At 46.0% G+C, this 15,819-nt stretch overlaps 1 protein-coding gene across 3 annotated transcripts in view; it reads right to left on the reverse strand.

The window, feature by feature from the left end:
* The window catches only part of agbl5 (AGBL carboxypeptidase 5), a 165,749-nt gene extending 150,251 nt beyond the window's left edge, over positions 1-15,498 (reverse strand). For all 3 annotated transcript variants that reach the window (XM_068023763.1, XM_068023757.1, XM_068023751.1), the window contains exon 1: positions 15,037-15,498. The gene's annotated coding sequence lies outside the window, so the exon portion shown is untranslated. The remainder of the gene's footprint in view (positions 1-15,036) is intronic.
* Positions 15,499-15,819: the final 321 nt, after the last annotated feature.

Consider the following 15,819-nt stretch of genomic DNA (forward strand, 5'->3'; position numbering starts at 1 on the left):
AGCACAACATTGATTTATCATAGACTTTTACCCCAGTGCATTCTTCCTAACATTATTACTGTAACATATCCAAATGAATTTCCAGTCTTTATATTTACAAGAGAAAATTATTCCTATTTACATTTTTAGAACTTGTGTGGTTTGAGTTTTGCTTTTCAGGATGGTGATAAGTTGCATGGAATAGGAAATAAACTGATCAAGCAATGAGTCAGGACTGGTTTCACTCATTTGTCCAAGAGGTTTTCAACACGTGTTGCTTTGAAAAGATGCTTATAAAACTTAATTAAACTTTTAATCACATTTTCTTGTCTACAAACCTTTTTTGCAAACATTTTACAGATTCTGGTAGTGTAACAGTACAATGAAAACTGCAGGATTGTCATAAAAACCCAACTTGTCACTCATGCTCTTCCAGGAAGGAAATCTACGATCACCACACAGTGTGGTCTGCACATGGCTGCAGTACCACACTACATGGCTGACTCAATACCCTCAAGGCACTGTCATGAAGACCCCTCCCCCACCTACCAAGAATGAGGCATATTTTTTCACATGAATATTAATTTTAAACTGTTGCTGGAGTGGGGAGATGACTTGTTCAAAGAGATCAGCAGTGGCTGGAAAAACATTTGCATACAAAGAGACAGTGTTTGGAGAGACAAAAGAATTGCTCCCTGATCCAATTAATCCAAATGGATTTTGATTGCCAGACACTGAATGTGTAAGAGAGCCAGCATTCCATGATGTCTGCCAAGGTGGAGAATTCACAAACACAGGAGTTTGTTTAAAGGCTGCATTTGCTGACAACGCATCCATTAGGTGGCACTGCAGGGGCACATGCGATAATGCAGCCTGTGCCACTAAAATGTCACAGTCTGTAAAGTCCAGGCACTGCCAGGACTAAAGATGACGCTGCTCAAATAATCACGTAAAGGCAAAGTAAGCACATGGAAGTACACAATGGCCGGAGAGAGCGAGCGAGCGGGCTGGGTGGGGCGCAAGAACCCATCCGCATCTGCTGCCACCAAGGTCTTTGGTCACTCTCCGCTCCCCTCCACAACCCACCCCGCTCTCTCCCCGCATAACGCGATGACATCATCTGCGCATGTGTCAACCAGTCCTGGCAATCTGGAACGCAGCACACACGCAGACAACAGGAGCCCGTTTGCGTATCTTGGCACAGTCTGATGACGTCAGCGACTGGCTGCATTGTCAAGAATCACTTTGTTGTTTAAACAGTGAGTCATATGACTAAACTGCTAGCCCATGTCTGGTTTTGAACTGCTCACAGGACAGCTTGGGTCAGACTGCAGATTGCAACTGAACTTGGAAGAACAGAGCCTCTTTCTCTCTCTCTCACTAATCTCCAGATCCACTGAAGTCACTTAAACCTCAAGAGAGAAAGGACTCCTACATTGAAACAAGTTTTAAAGCGTCCACTGGGCCCCAACGAAACGGCAAGACTCACCGGCAACTCTATATCGAACTCAAAGGACCGTAAATAGAAACCCAGCTATTGCCTCAACTTTTTTCCTTTATTCTTTCTACTTTTTCTGTCTCTATCCGTATGTGTGTTTATCGCGTATGCATGCTAGTGCCGTCGTGTCGCGCATTCATAGTCATTAACCAAATTAGAAGATTAATAAACTTCCACCTTTCTTGTTTAAATCTAAGAAAACCTGTCTGATTGCTTTCTAATTGTAAGGCAAAGAAATCAATGAACAAGATTCACTGAGAGGGGGAGCTAAAAAGTGTTTTTAAAATTAAACCCGGTTAGGTTTAAACCAGGCAAAGACTGAGAGGGAACCCCTAGACCCCTCTCACCTGGACGTAACAGAAATCTGGGGAGGAGCGTCCGGGCTTTGATCCAGACAAACGAGAAATTGGAAGTGGGAAGCCAAATTGATCCCAATCGAAAAGAGAAAAGATTTCAATACAGGTTTTCTTCTCGTTGTGTGTGCTAGAATACTAACATTCTGCAACTGAAGCCAGTAGCTGCCCAAGCCAGGGTGAAGTAACTTGGGATAAATTAAAAACAGTGTCTATGGAAAAGTTGAGGAAAATGGCTGAGCAGTGTGGGATCTCCGTCCACGCCAAGGCTAGAAAGTCTGAACTCCTAAGACTAGTGGCCAACCATTTTTCCCTTGAATCTGAAGAAGCAGAAACAGGGTTAGAAGTAGACTCGGAAAGGGCATTGCTAGCAAAGGTACAATTGGAACAGAGGAAACTTGAATTTGAAGAAAGGGAAAGAGAGGAGAGAGAGAGAAAGAGCCTTCCAGAAGGATTGTGAAGAGAGAGCACTGAAGCGGCTTGAGTTAACTAGAGGGTGACAGAGTACCCCAGTGAAGGCATGACCAATATGAAGGAGCATAATTCAGGGCAGGGTACAGAATTGTTAAAACTTTCCCAATTGAGCCCAAAATTCAATGAGGGAGACTTGAAAGCATTTTTTGCGTCTTTTGAAAAACTGGCAAGGCAGTTAAAGTGGCCAGCTGAGGCTCGGACTCTCCTGCTACAAGGCAAGCTAACCGGAAAAGCCCACGAGGATTATTACATGTTGCCAGATGAGAGATCATCCAATAATGAATTGAAAAAATGCTATCCTCGGGGCATATGAGTTAGTACCTGAAGCCTATCACCAAAATTTTACAACCCTCAAGAAGCAAGCTGATCAAACTTACCTGGAGTTTGAGAGAAATAAGCAGCCGGCTTTTGACCAGTGGCTGAGGGCTCTTAAAAGACAGCTCAGCTATGAAAATCTCAGAGGTGTAATTTTGCTAGAGGAATTTAAAAACTCTCCCACTCTCCATAAAGACACATGTAGAGGAACAGAAGGTCCATAGAGCCCGACAAGCCACAGTGCTGGCTGATGAGTTTGCTCTAATTTATAATTGGTTCCCCAGAGAAAACCTTTCCTAGTCACCCTCACAAATCTGACAAGAACAAAGGGTGGGAAGGTGACAGAAGCCCAAGCAGAGCTGGGAGGGAATGAAAAGCAGGAGACACAGGGGGCCCAGCCAAAAAGGAAGCTGCTATAAGTAGGAGACCTGTGTACTTCCATTGTAATAAAGCAGTGCATTTAACAGCCAACTGCTGGAAACTAAAGGGAAAACCTGTAGGGTTAATTAGGGCACACCTGCTCATTGAAGGAGAAGGGACCCTGATAGAAAGCACAAGCTATGGCTTTAACTGCAGTAAGAGTAAGACCCAGGAAGCCTACCACTGCAAGTGCAGGAAAATATTATAAAACCCTGATAACTTTCAGGAATCTTGTGTCTGAAGGGAGAGTAACCCCATTCCCCAAAAACCACATGTTTATTGGGCTGCCAAAAAGGGCAGTTTAAAGCAGCACTGCTACCAGAAAAGACAGGCTGTAGCAATTTTTAGGATTTCTGAATGCATGAGAGAGATACATGTGTTTTTTTCCTATACCTACTCGTTTCTCTAGTCCCTTTTATTGAAATGCTCTTTTCAAAAAAATCGCATTTCATTCCGGTGGGTGTGAAGACCCCTTCTATGCCAAGAATGAGGCATATTAATTTCGTCAAAAATATAACCATAGTTATACAACTCCTTCTTTCAATCCTTGGTTTGCATTCTTTTCTCCCGTGTCTAACATTTGGTTCCTTTATCTTAACCCCTATTTTCTATTTTTCATCTGCGTCAGGTCCCTTTTCCCGTCATCCATTATCCTCGCCAAGATCCACTGGCTCCATGCTTGCCATACATGGCATAGCACCCCTATTGTTATATAACATCATATCCTCAGTGCCACAACAGATCAGTCATTTCCTAGAAGTCTCAAATGTGCTCGGACTTCCTGTTGTATCATAATTACATCTGTAGCTTTTTATCCCCCAATAGTCACAATTTCCGTGGATTTTATGCACCTCAAGTACTGCAAAATTATGAGACTTTTTCAGGATTGATTACAATCCAGCTGGCACTATTGAGATCAGTTTCAGCCCTTGGAGCCAAGTTGGTTTTTAAATGGTGCCACCATGCACCCACACCCCCCCATCCACCCCAACCTCTCCCTCCCTAATAGAAGATCTCACAAGGTGTTGCGCACATTAATTTGAAGGACAGCCACCTCCCCTCTATATTATGGTCATGCTGCCATTACTGACTGTAGGGGAGATGATTGAATAAAGAAAACCCCGTCATGCAACCACTCGTGGGATATGAGCATTGCTGACAAGGCCAGCATTTATTGCCCATCCCCAGTTTCCCTTGAGAAGTTAGTGGTGAGCCGCCTTCGTGAACCACTGCAGTAAATCTGGTGCGGTACACCCACAGTGCTGTTAGGGTGGAAGTTCCAGATTTTTGATCCAGCGGATCAAAAGGAATAAGCGATATATTTCCAAATCAGGATGGCGTGCAAATTGGATGGGAACTTGCAGGTGCTGGTGTTCCCATGCATCTACCTCTATGGAGTCATACAGTAGAGTCAAGAGAGTCACTTACGGAACAGAAGGCGGCCATTTGTCCTATCGAGTCCATGCCGGCTCTCCCTGGAGCGATCCAGTCAGTCCCATTCCCCCGCTCGCTCCCCGTAGACCTGCAGGTTTATTTTCTTCAAGCAGCCATCCAATTTCTTTTTCAACTGGGAAAACTAGCTTCGAGGATGAGTTCATGGAATATATTGGAGACAGTTTTCTAGAATATGTTGCAAAATCAACTAGGTAACGGGCTATTTTAGATCTAAAATACTGTAATGAGGCAAGGTTAATTAGTAACAGCACAGCGCCATCGAGGAAGACTGATCATAATATGATGAATTTCACATTATGTTTGGGAGCAATATGATTAAATCCAAACCTTGGGTATTAAATTTACACAGAAATTACAGAAGTATGGGGGCAAGTTGCCTGAGGTATATTAGGAAATTAGAGTAAAAGATATGATGGTAGATAAGCAATGTAAAACATTTTTTCAAAATCATCATGAACATACGTTCCCTTGAGGATTAAAAACTCCATTGGAAACGTGATACACCCATGGTTAATTAGAGAAATTAAGGATAGTATTAGATTGAGAGACTTATAATGCTGCCAAAAAAAAGTATTAACCCTAATTGGGAGTGTTTTAAAAATCAGCAAAGGATGACCAAGAAATTGATAGAGGGAGAAAATAGAATGAGAGTAAACTAACAAGAAATATAAAAACAGATTCTAAGTGTTTTAACAAGTATGTCAAAAGGAAGAAATTAGCAAAAGACGAGAGGCAGAGGCAGGAGAAATTATAATAGACAATAAGGAAATGGCGGATACATTAATCAGATATTTTGTGGCCCTTGTCCTTCTAGGTGGTAGAGGTTGTTATCTTCTGGTTCTCTACCCTTTTGCTATTGGGAACAGTTTTTCCCTATCTACTCTGTCCAGACCCCTCACGATTTTGATCACCTCTTCAAATCACCTCTCAACGGAGAGCTTCTCCAGTCTATCCACCTAACTGAAGTTCCTCAGACCTGGAACAACATGCAGGAAGTGAAACTGATCTAGGAAACAGTGAAGAATGGTTCAACACGGGTGAGAGTGGACTCCAAGGTTTCCAGATGCCACGCTGAAGGCCTTGGTGGAAGAGATGGAAAATAGGAGAGATGTCCTGTATCCACAGAGGGCTAGGAGACCCTCCAGGCACATGCTCAAACAACAGTGGGAGCAGATAGCCATGCAGGTCAATGCCACAAGTCTGGTCACAAGGACATTGAAGCAGTGCCAGAAAAAGTTCAATGATCTCACACGAATGGTCAACATCAGTGGATGTATTTTCAAATGCTATATCCTATGAATTGCACCACTAGCCTCAGCCACTGCGCAAATCACCACCCCCGCCCCCCCCCCCCCATCAGCAATCTCGATCAGTTATAGGACTTATAACTAAAATTCATATGCTTCACTCAGTTCACCCTCACACACTTAGCACTGCTGCAAGTCTCACATCCACATCTCACAGCAGGTACGCACTGCCTGTTATTCAATCACAGCCACATCAGCCAAACAGATTGCATGACGATCAGCCGTGATCTTTTCTGAATGGCGGAGCAGGCCCAAAGGGCCAAATGGCCTACGCCTGCTCCTATTTTCTACGTTTCTATGATATTCACTGACATGCTTCCCTCTCTCTTGTAGGACAAGGTGACACACAACCAGAAACAGCAGCAGCTAACCAGAGGGGGACAGATGCCTGCGTGTGCTAACCCCCATGGAGGAAACGGTGCTTGCCATTATGAGGATGCCCATTGCAGAATCTGTGGCCAGTGGCAGAGCTGAAAACATTAAAGATGACGATATCTTCATATCTAATCCTCCTGTTCACATCCCACTTGCCTCTCAACCAACATTCTCTTCTGATTTGCAACTGCAGATGGTCTAAGCATGCACCTCTCACTTTCTCCCCTCCCCACACCACAACCTTACCCTTGTTACATTTTCCTTTCAGATACAGAAGAGATGCAACCTGGCCAGGCAACAGAGGAACACACAGAAGATACAGCACACAAATCTTGCTGCATCGGACTCAGATGCGAATTTCGATGGGGCAGCCTAGAGAACAACTCTGATGGGGATGTCTGGCGCATTGGGAAGCCTGCCAGAAAGCCTGCAGTCAATACAATAGCAAAATACTGCAGATGCTAGAAATATGAAACAAAAACAGAAAATGTTGGAAATTCTCAGCAAGTCAGGCAACAATTGTGGAGAAAAAAGTTTCAGGTCTGTGTGACTTTTGCAGTCAATGTCAAGGAACACAGAGGAATCCAGCACAAACATGGTACAGAAGTTTGCGCAGTGCTTGAAGCCCATCATTTCCAACTCCGCTTTCCACACTCGTGGACCCAACCAAGATCAGCACCTAATGGCCGATGTCGCAATTCCCATTGCGGCACAAGCAGCAGCCACCCAACGACTGAGTGTTGCAGTAGAAGCTCAGACTGCTGCCATTCTGGCTGTGGATTAGTGTGCAAAGGGGATTGCAGGGCATCACAGCAGTCTAGCAATCTGTCCTGCAACAGATTACTAAGATTGCTGAGGCATCACCCTGGGACAATGGCAGTGGCTCCATGGAGTATAAACCTACTGTCCTCTCTCAGGAAGACAGCATTTGCCCTCCCACCCCGACACTCTGCCAGCGCCCTGGCTGAAACTGCTACAGCTCGATTTGCTATTTCTCCTCCCTGTGTCTCTTGGTGCTTCTATCTCTGCCCTCATATCAGAGGATCCCTTTTGTATTTGCTCGAGTCTGAACTACTCCCTTCTTCTCAGTGTGGCTGAATTCTTTTTACTTGAAAGTTCAACACTCGTTCTCTCCCCCATATGTTTGATCTTCAATCTTTCTCTTTTTATGTATCTGAACATCTCTCTATCATGTAGTTCTGAGGAAATACTTGAAGTACTGGGACTATTTCTGCTTGAGCATAGAACACCAACGGGAAATTTAATAGCTCCATAGCTATTTTGATTTTCTTCATTCTCCTCCAATTGTCTCATACTACTATCTCTTAGGTCATTTTGCAATCTCCTGATTCCCACTTAAGCCCGTCAGAGGTCATTCCGCTTACTTTCTTATGCCTTTTGCCTGTGCATTTCTTTCTTCTTCATCCTGTTCATTTGCAAGATCTTCCAGTTCTGATGAAGGCTTTATAGCTGAAACATTAACATTTGTCTTCTCCAAAGGTGCTGCTTGACCTGCTGAGTGTTTCTAGTCATTTCGAATGTTTTTTCAGACTTCTGATATTTACAATGTTTTGCATTTGTTTACAATAATTCTTGTGCTGTTTTCTCCAAAGAAGTTAACCAGACAAGTCAGAATAGCAGTGATATTGAGATCAATAACTCCACACATTCTGGAGCTCTACAGGAGTACGTATGGGGAGCAAGGAGACATTTTGCAGAACCATCCTCCAAAGCATTAAATTATTATAGATAAATAAAACAGACTCTACATGTAGGGGGTTTTCCTTCTGGTGGCAGGAAATGAATGCAAGAGCATCTCGAAGCCTCTAAACCTCCTGTCCCTTACCTTAAATCTATGCCCCCTGGTTATTGACACCTCCACCAAGGGAAAACGTTTCTTCCTATCTATGCTCCCCAAACGTACTCCTGTAGTTTGCAGAAACTGGGTCCAGTGCTGGTAGAGGTTCAATGACTGTATTCACTCTGGCAAGGTGAGTGCAACACCAACCTCGCAGGAGAGGCCTCTGGGTATTCAACCTCCAGCAGACACGCCAGCTGAGGAGCCTGAGTGGGCATGCTGCTCCTGACATGGGTGGCTCAGAGCCATAGCACTGCTGAGGACCTGTCAACACTGGTACATGCAGCCTCTTGCATATATCAGCCGTCGGCATTGTCCAGTGTCTTATCTGTCTCTTTTCTGTCCTTGCGGGAGAAACGGGCACATAATGCCTGCAGGTGGGCCCAGACCGGGAGGAAGGGTTCCCACAATGGAAAAGGAAGCCATGGAGATCACCCTGGTTGCTGATAGTGAGGAAGTCAGGGAAAGCGAGATGGGCATCACTGGTAGAGAGGGTGAATAGGAACTGGAATGTGTACATTAAGCAGGTGCATTGCACTCCAGCCTGTCTGACAGCATGCTGAAGACGAAGCTGCACTGGGAAGCCTCAGCACTGCAGAGGCTTCTGCTCTCCAAGGCTAGTTCTCATGATCTTTTCTGATCTCTCCCACAGGTTCAAATGTCGAGGCGCAAAGACCGATTTCTGCAGCATCACAGGGCCAAGCGCTGCCAGAGCAGACCTCAAAGCAAGAGCCATCACACCTTACAAGCGAACCCTCCACCACTGCAGATACAGTCACTTCAGTGGGTCCTTGTACACAATTAGATAGGGTTTTACTGGGTGTTGAGCATGTCATGAGTGTGCAGGAGGAGGCAACAGAGGCAGCTGTGGGCAGTTCCCCACGGAGGATGGAGGACATCCGCAGCCCTGCTCCGCTGGGCACAGACGCAGGGCTTCAGAAGGAGGCTCTACTTAGACCAGCAGCTTCAGATGTGCTCCCACATCGGATCCTTAAGGCAGTGCACGATTATGGACCGAGAATAGCACAGGGCTTTGAGTGCATGAGCTCCTCCATTGAGTGCGGCCAACTCACGGAGAACCGTACGTGCAAGAAATGTTCACTAACGTTCACAGGTTGCATGCCACACTACGTAGTTTCGATCGGTCAGTGGCGCTGATGGCGCAAAGATGTTGTTTGGAGGGGATGCTGGTTGCACCCCAGTTGGTGGCCCCCTCCAACTATCCAGAGCACCAGTCAAGGCCTGAGGCAATCACCAAGGAAGATGAGGGGGCGAATGCTCACAGGGCGCCATCATGAATGCTCTTCCTGGACCCTCTGACTAAGGAAGTATCTGTGCAGCAGGGCAGGATGATGGAGGCTGCCCCTGCAATGACACAGTGCAGCAGCCTCCCAATGAGACCTCAACGACAAAGACGACCGCCACATGTATCTCAGCCGTAAACCAAGTCAAGTGAGCAGGCTGCCTCCAACCCATCCAATGCCACAGGGGGAGCATAGCGTAGAGTGGCTGAGAATGAAGGCCATGGCATTGAACAGAGCATTTAGTGGGTTCCTGGGCTCTCTATCACCTGTAATGTGTGTTTTGTCTTTTTGAGGACTATGTAAATATTGGCACAGAAAGCCAAACAAGTGAACCTCCTTATGGCAGGACAGGAAAAAATAGCTGAAGTGGCGAAGGGGAGCAAGGGTCCGTTAATGGTAACAGTGAAACTTTTGGACAGATATGCATTCTTCATTGGCAGTTAGAGTAGAGCTGTTCCAGGCTGCGTCTTCAATGACATGTTAGCGTGGGCACAAGGTCAGTTGGTCAGTTCCTCCCATGCCGTTCATTGTAGGTTAGAAGGGCCAGGCTGCAAGGTGCCTGGATCAGATGATCCCTGATGATGGTGATGGCATCCTGGCGAGGCCCTCAAGTTCCAGACCAGTCCTGGCCACCTCCCAGTGCAGCCGGCGCACTTTTATGTTCTACATCTTTCTCCTCCTCCTCTGTCACCTCCTGCTCCTCCTCTTCCTCTGATGAGCTGTGTCCATCTAGTGCATCACCACCTTCAAAGTCCACACATCTCTGAAGGGCCATGTTATGGAGAGCGCAGCGGACCACCACAATGCGCAAGACCCTTTCAGGAACATACTGCAGGGCTTCACCCAACCAATTCAGGCACCCCAACCAAACATGTCCCTCAACAAGTTCTTAACAACCTCAATTGCAGTAATCAATAGATAAGGTGGGTGAGAGAGTTATACAGCACAGAAACAGGCCCTTCGGCCCATTGTGTCCGCACCAGCCATCAAGTCTATTCTAATACCATTTTCCAGCACTTAACCCTTGGCCTTGTATGCTATGGCGTTTCAAGTACTCATCTAAATACTTCTCAGATATTGTGAGGGCCTCCACCACACCTTCAGGTAGTGTGTTCCAGATTTCAACCACCCTCTGGCTGAAAATATTTTTCCTCAAATCCCCTCTAATCCTCTTGCCCCTTACCATAAATCTATGCCCCCTGGTTTTTGACAACTCTACTAAGCGAAAAAGTTTCTTCCTATCTATCCCCCTCATAATTTTGTATACCTCAATCAGGTCCCCCCTCAGCTTTCTCTACTCTAAGGAAATCAACCCTGGCCTATCGAGTCTCTCTTCATAGCTGAAATGCTCCAGCCCAGGCAACATCCTGGTAAATCTCCTCAGCATCCTCTCCAGTGCAATCACATCCTTCCTGTAATGTGGTGACCAGAACTGTACACAGTACTCCAGCTGTGGCCTAACTAGCATTTTACCACCATTGCATATTCCCTTACCTTGTTAATCCTCCCAAAATGCATCACCTCACACTTCTCAGAATTAAATTCCATTTGCCACTGCTCCGCCCATTTTACCAGCCCATCTATATCATTCTGTAATGTAAGGCTTTCCTCCTCACTATTTACGACACCAATTTTCGTGTCATCTGCGAACTTACTGATCATAACTCCTATATTCATGTCTAAATCATTAATGTACACTACAAACAGCAAGGGTCCCAGCACCGAATCCTGTGGTACACCACTGCTCACAGGCTTCCAATTGCAAACACAACCTTCGACCATCACCCTCTGCCGCCTGCCACTAAAGCAATTTTGGATCTAATTTGCCAAATTGTCCTGGATCCCATGGGCTCTTACCTTCTTAACCAATCTCCCATGCGGGACCTTATCAAAAGCCTTACTGAAGTCCATGTAGACTACTGCTTTACCCTCATCTACACATCTAGTCACCACCTCAAAAAATTCAATCAAGTTAGTCAGAAGTGATCTCCCTCTGACAAAGCCATGCTGACTATCCTTGATTAATCCCTGCCTCTCCAAGTGGAGATTAATCCTGCCCCTCAGAATTTTTTCCAATAGTTTTCCTCCCACTGATGTTAGACTCACCAGCCTGTAATCATCTGGTTTATTCCTGCTACCTTTCTTGAATAATGGTACTAAATATGCTGACTTCCAGTCCTCTGGCACCTCTCCTGTGGCCAGAGGGGATTTGAAAATTTGCGTCAGAGCCCCTGCTATCTCATCCCTTGCCTCACATAACAGCCTGGGATACATCTCATCTGGGCCTGGGGATTTATCCACTTTTAAGCTCATTAAAACTGCTAATACCTCCCCCCTTTCAATGCTAATTTGTTCAAGAATATCACAATCCCCCTCCCTGATCTCTACAACTAAATCATCCTTCTCCATAGTGAACACAGGTGTAAAGTAATCATTTAAAACCTCACCTACATCCTCCGGCTCCATACACAGATTGCCACTTTGGTCCCTAATGGGTCCTACTCTTTCCCTAGTTATGCTCTTGCCCTTAATATACTTATAAAACGCCTTGGGATTTTCCTTTATCTTGTTCGCCAATGTTTTTTCATGACCCCCTCTTCGCTCTCTTAACTACTTTTTTTAAGTATCTCCCTACACTTTCTATACTCCTCCAGGGTCTCCGCTGTTTTCAGTCCCCTGAATCTGCCATAAGCCTCTTTTTTTTCCCTGATCCATCCTCTATATCTCTTAACATCCAGGGTTCCTTGGACTTGTTGGTCCTACCCTTCACCTTTACAGGAACATGTTGGCCCTGAACTCTCACTATTTCCTTTTTGAATGACTCCCACTGGTCTGATGTAGACTTTCCTACAAGTAGCTGTTTCCAGTCCACTTTGGCCAGATCCTGTTTTATCATACTGAAATCAGCCTTCCCCCAATTCAGTACCTTTATTTCCGGTCCATCTTTGCCCTTTTCCATAACTACCTTAAATCTTACAGAGTTATGGTCACTACCCCCAAAATGTTCCCCCACTGACACTTCTACCACTTGTTCTCGGAGCCGTTCTCCCCCTGCCTTGGTGAAATTTGCCAGCAGCAGGAACGGCGACAGGGAACCAGCATTCCAGCCTGTGCCAGTATTTTCAACCCCCGCCTGCCTCCATTCCTGCCCCAGAAAAATTCAGCCCATGGTTTGTGGAAGCAGGTTTGGTGAGCCTTTTCTCATTCTATGCCCTCTTAGGCTCTCAATCACCAGAACCATTAAATGACAACAGCAGAATGGTAATTGCATTTTGTCAATAGAATGAGACATTTCTTTAAGCATACCTCTACATCAGTCTCCAACTTAATTTTGATCACATTGCATTCTTCTGCATCTTGAACTCTCAACTGCTGAAGTTCATCCTCATATTCCTCCACTTTCTGCATTTGGACTACCAGATACTCAATCTCTTTATAGAATTTTTCTATTATAAGATGTCAACATATCCTTTTGCCATTATAAGTTGTTGGCATATTGAGACTGGGTGAATATTTACAAGAAGTGCATGCCATTTCAAGGCTCATTATATTATTAATTGACCTCCTGTTGCATTGCATACAGTTAAGTACAAAAACATAATTTTTCCCCACCTGTTTTGTTCCTGTTTCTCTTTTTTTTTATTCATTTGTGGGATGTGGGCATTGCTGGCTAGGCCAGCATTTATTGCCCATCCCTAATTGCCCTTGAGACGGTGGTGGTGAGCTGCCTTCTTCAATCACTGCAGTCCTTAGGATGTAAATGCACCCACAGTGCTGTCAGGGAGTTCCAGGATTGTGACCCAGCGACTGTGAAGGAATGGTGATATAGTTACGTCAGGTGTGTGGCTTGGAGGGGAACTTACAGGTGGTGATGTTCTCATTCATCTACTGCCCTTGTCCTTCTAGGTGGCAGAGGTTGCAGGTTTGGAAGGTGCTGTCGAAGGAGCTTGTTGAGTTGCTGCAGTGCATCTTGTATACGGTACACACTGCTACCACTGTGCATTGGTGGTGGATGGGGTGCCAATCAAGCGGGCTGCTTTGCCCTGGATGGTGTTGAGCTTCTTGAGTGCTGTTGGAGCTTCACCCATCTAGGCAAGTGAAGAGTATTCCATCACATTCCTGACTTATGCCTTGTAGATGTGGACATTGGGAAGTCTGCTACTAGCACTCCTTTTATTTCTGTCTCCCAACCTTTTTTTTCTTCTCTGCATCCTCTTTTCTTTAAACTTTTGGGTGGGATGTGGTGGATAGCACCAGCTAAACTCCTGTATCCTCCCTTCCCCTTTGCTTTCCTGTCCTTCAGTGCATCCCAACACTCCATCTACTTCCTCCTCACAAAAGGAAGATGGCAAAAGGCCTGTGACCCCCTCACAATGTTTCCTTTAAAGAGGCTTTGTTCACTTTCAATATTCTATTTACTGGTTTTTCTACGAAACCAGATTAGAATAAAGACACACTGCCTCACTGCTTATGTCTCTGATTGCTAAGTGTTCAGCCGTCAGATAATTTCCCAGGTCCATCAACAAAACACAGATGATAATTGATTAGTTTTAAGATTCAACTAGCATCGATTAGAAAACTGAACCAATATTAGAATAAGAAAACACACTCATGCCAGTGTAATATGCTTTTGGATGTTTATAGAGTATAGAGTACAAAAGCTACAGTAGATGTGTAATCAGTATGTAATTCTTTCCTCTCTATCACTGCTGGCTTTAAAAAAAAATCAATATAACTATATTTGAATCATAAAATCATAGAATGATGCAACATAGGAGGAAGTCATTTGGCCCATTATGCCACTGCCAGTTCTTTTAAAAAAGCTATTAGTCCCTTGCCCTTTCACCAAGCCCTGCAAATTTTTCCCCTTCCAAATTCTTCGTGAATCTGCCTCCAGCACCCTTTCAGGCAGCAATCATAACTGGGTGTGCACAAAAAAAATTCTCTTCATCAAGAAAGACTTGCATTTATATATCGCCTTTCACAACCTCAGCACATTCCAAAAAGTGCTTTACTGCCAATAGAGTACTTTTGAATTGCAATTACTGTTGAAATGCAGGAAACATAGCAGCATGCCACAGCAAGCTCCCACATATACATACTGCATCTGGTTCTTTTCCCAACTGCCTTAAATCTTCGTCCCCTAGTTACTTACCCATTTGCCACTGGAAACTGTTTCTCATTTACTCTATCAAAATCCATGATTTCCCTTTAACCTTCCCTGCTCAAAGAAGATCAAGCTTCTCCAATCTCTCTAGGTAACAAAAGTCCAACATTCCCTGGTACCATTCTAGTAAATCTCCTCTGCACCATCTCACTCTCACTGGCGATATCACCAATCATAGTCACCCTCGCCGGCGACACCAACAATCAGCGGTAACCGTCACCCTCGCCGACGATACCACCAATCACCGATACCAGTCACCCTCGCCGGCAAAACCAATCAGCAACCCTCGCCAGGGACGCCACCTAACTGGCGATACCAATCACACTCACCGGCGATATCACCAATCGGCAATACCAGTCACCCTCGCCAGCGATACCAGCTATGCTCACTGGCAATATACCAGTCACCCTCGGCGGCGATGCAACAATCGGCGATACCACCAACCGGCGATACCAATCACCCTAGCCAGCGACATCAGTCATCCTGATCGCGACCGTTACGGCGGAATGGCTGATTCCCGGCCCCGCTCACCTGAGTTCAGCGACAGCGCCGCCTCCCCGCCGCTGGGCTCACCCGGAGCCCGGGGCTGTCGCTCCCATCTCTCAGAGTGTCGGTCCGGCGCGAAGCCGAAGCGGCCTCTTCCTCAATGCCGGTATCAGACGGTAATTCTCGACACTCCGGCCGCTCACTCAGCCGCTCTCTCCGGCTCTGGGTCACGGCGTGCCGGTCCCTCCGCCTCCGCGCCTCCGCCTCTCGCTGCCTGCGACTCGGGGAGCCGTCCACGCCGCCGCCGCCGCCCGGCTCCCTTCGCCGCCGCCTCTCGCTCGCCCCCTCTCCCGAGCCCTCGCCGCCCCGCTCCCGCAGCCCAGGCCGTGTGGTGCTCCGGTCACCGGCCGCTGCCAGGCGCGGCCTATCGGGCTCCGTGTCGCTCTGTAACCCGCTGCCTCGCTTTGTTTTCCCTACAAACAAACCGGTGCCAACTTGCCCTCACTCTGCTTGACATCAAGAAGAAGCCACCTCATTGGCCGCCTCACAGACAGGAGCAAAACGCTCGCTGATTGGCTGTTCACAAGCTTCTTCTCTTGAAAAAGCACAATACCGAAACCGAATGTGCTGGAAATACTCAGCAGAGCGGACCAGGTAGCATCTGTGCAGAGAGAAACAGAGTTAAGGTAATAGGCCTGTGACTTTTCATCAAAACTGGGAAAAGTTAGAAATGTCAAGTGAATAAAAGGGAAGGTATGTGATAGGGTGGCGGGTGCGAGAGATGAAATGACAACAGGGCTCATGGTATAAAGCCAAAGGGAGTGGTTA

This window comes from Heterodontus francisci, chromosome 3, assembly GCF_036365525.1.
Source record: "Heterodontus francisci isolate sHetFra1 chromosome 3, sHetFra1.hap1, whole genome shotgun sequence".
Classification (NCBI taxonomy): domain Eukaryota; kingdom Metazoa; phylum Chordata; class Chondrichthyes; order Heterodontiformes; family Heterodontidae; genus Heterodontus; species Heterodontus francisci.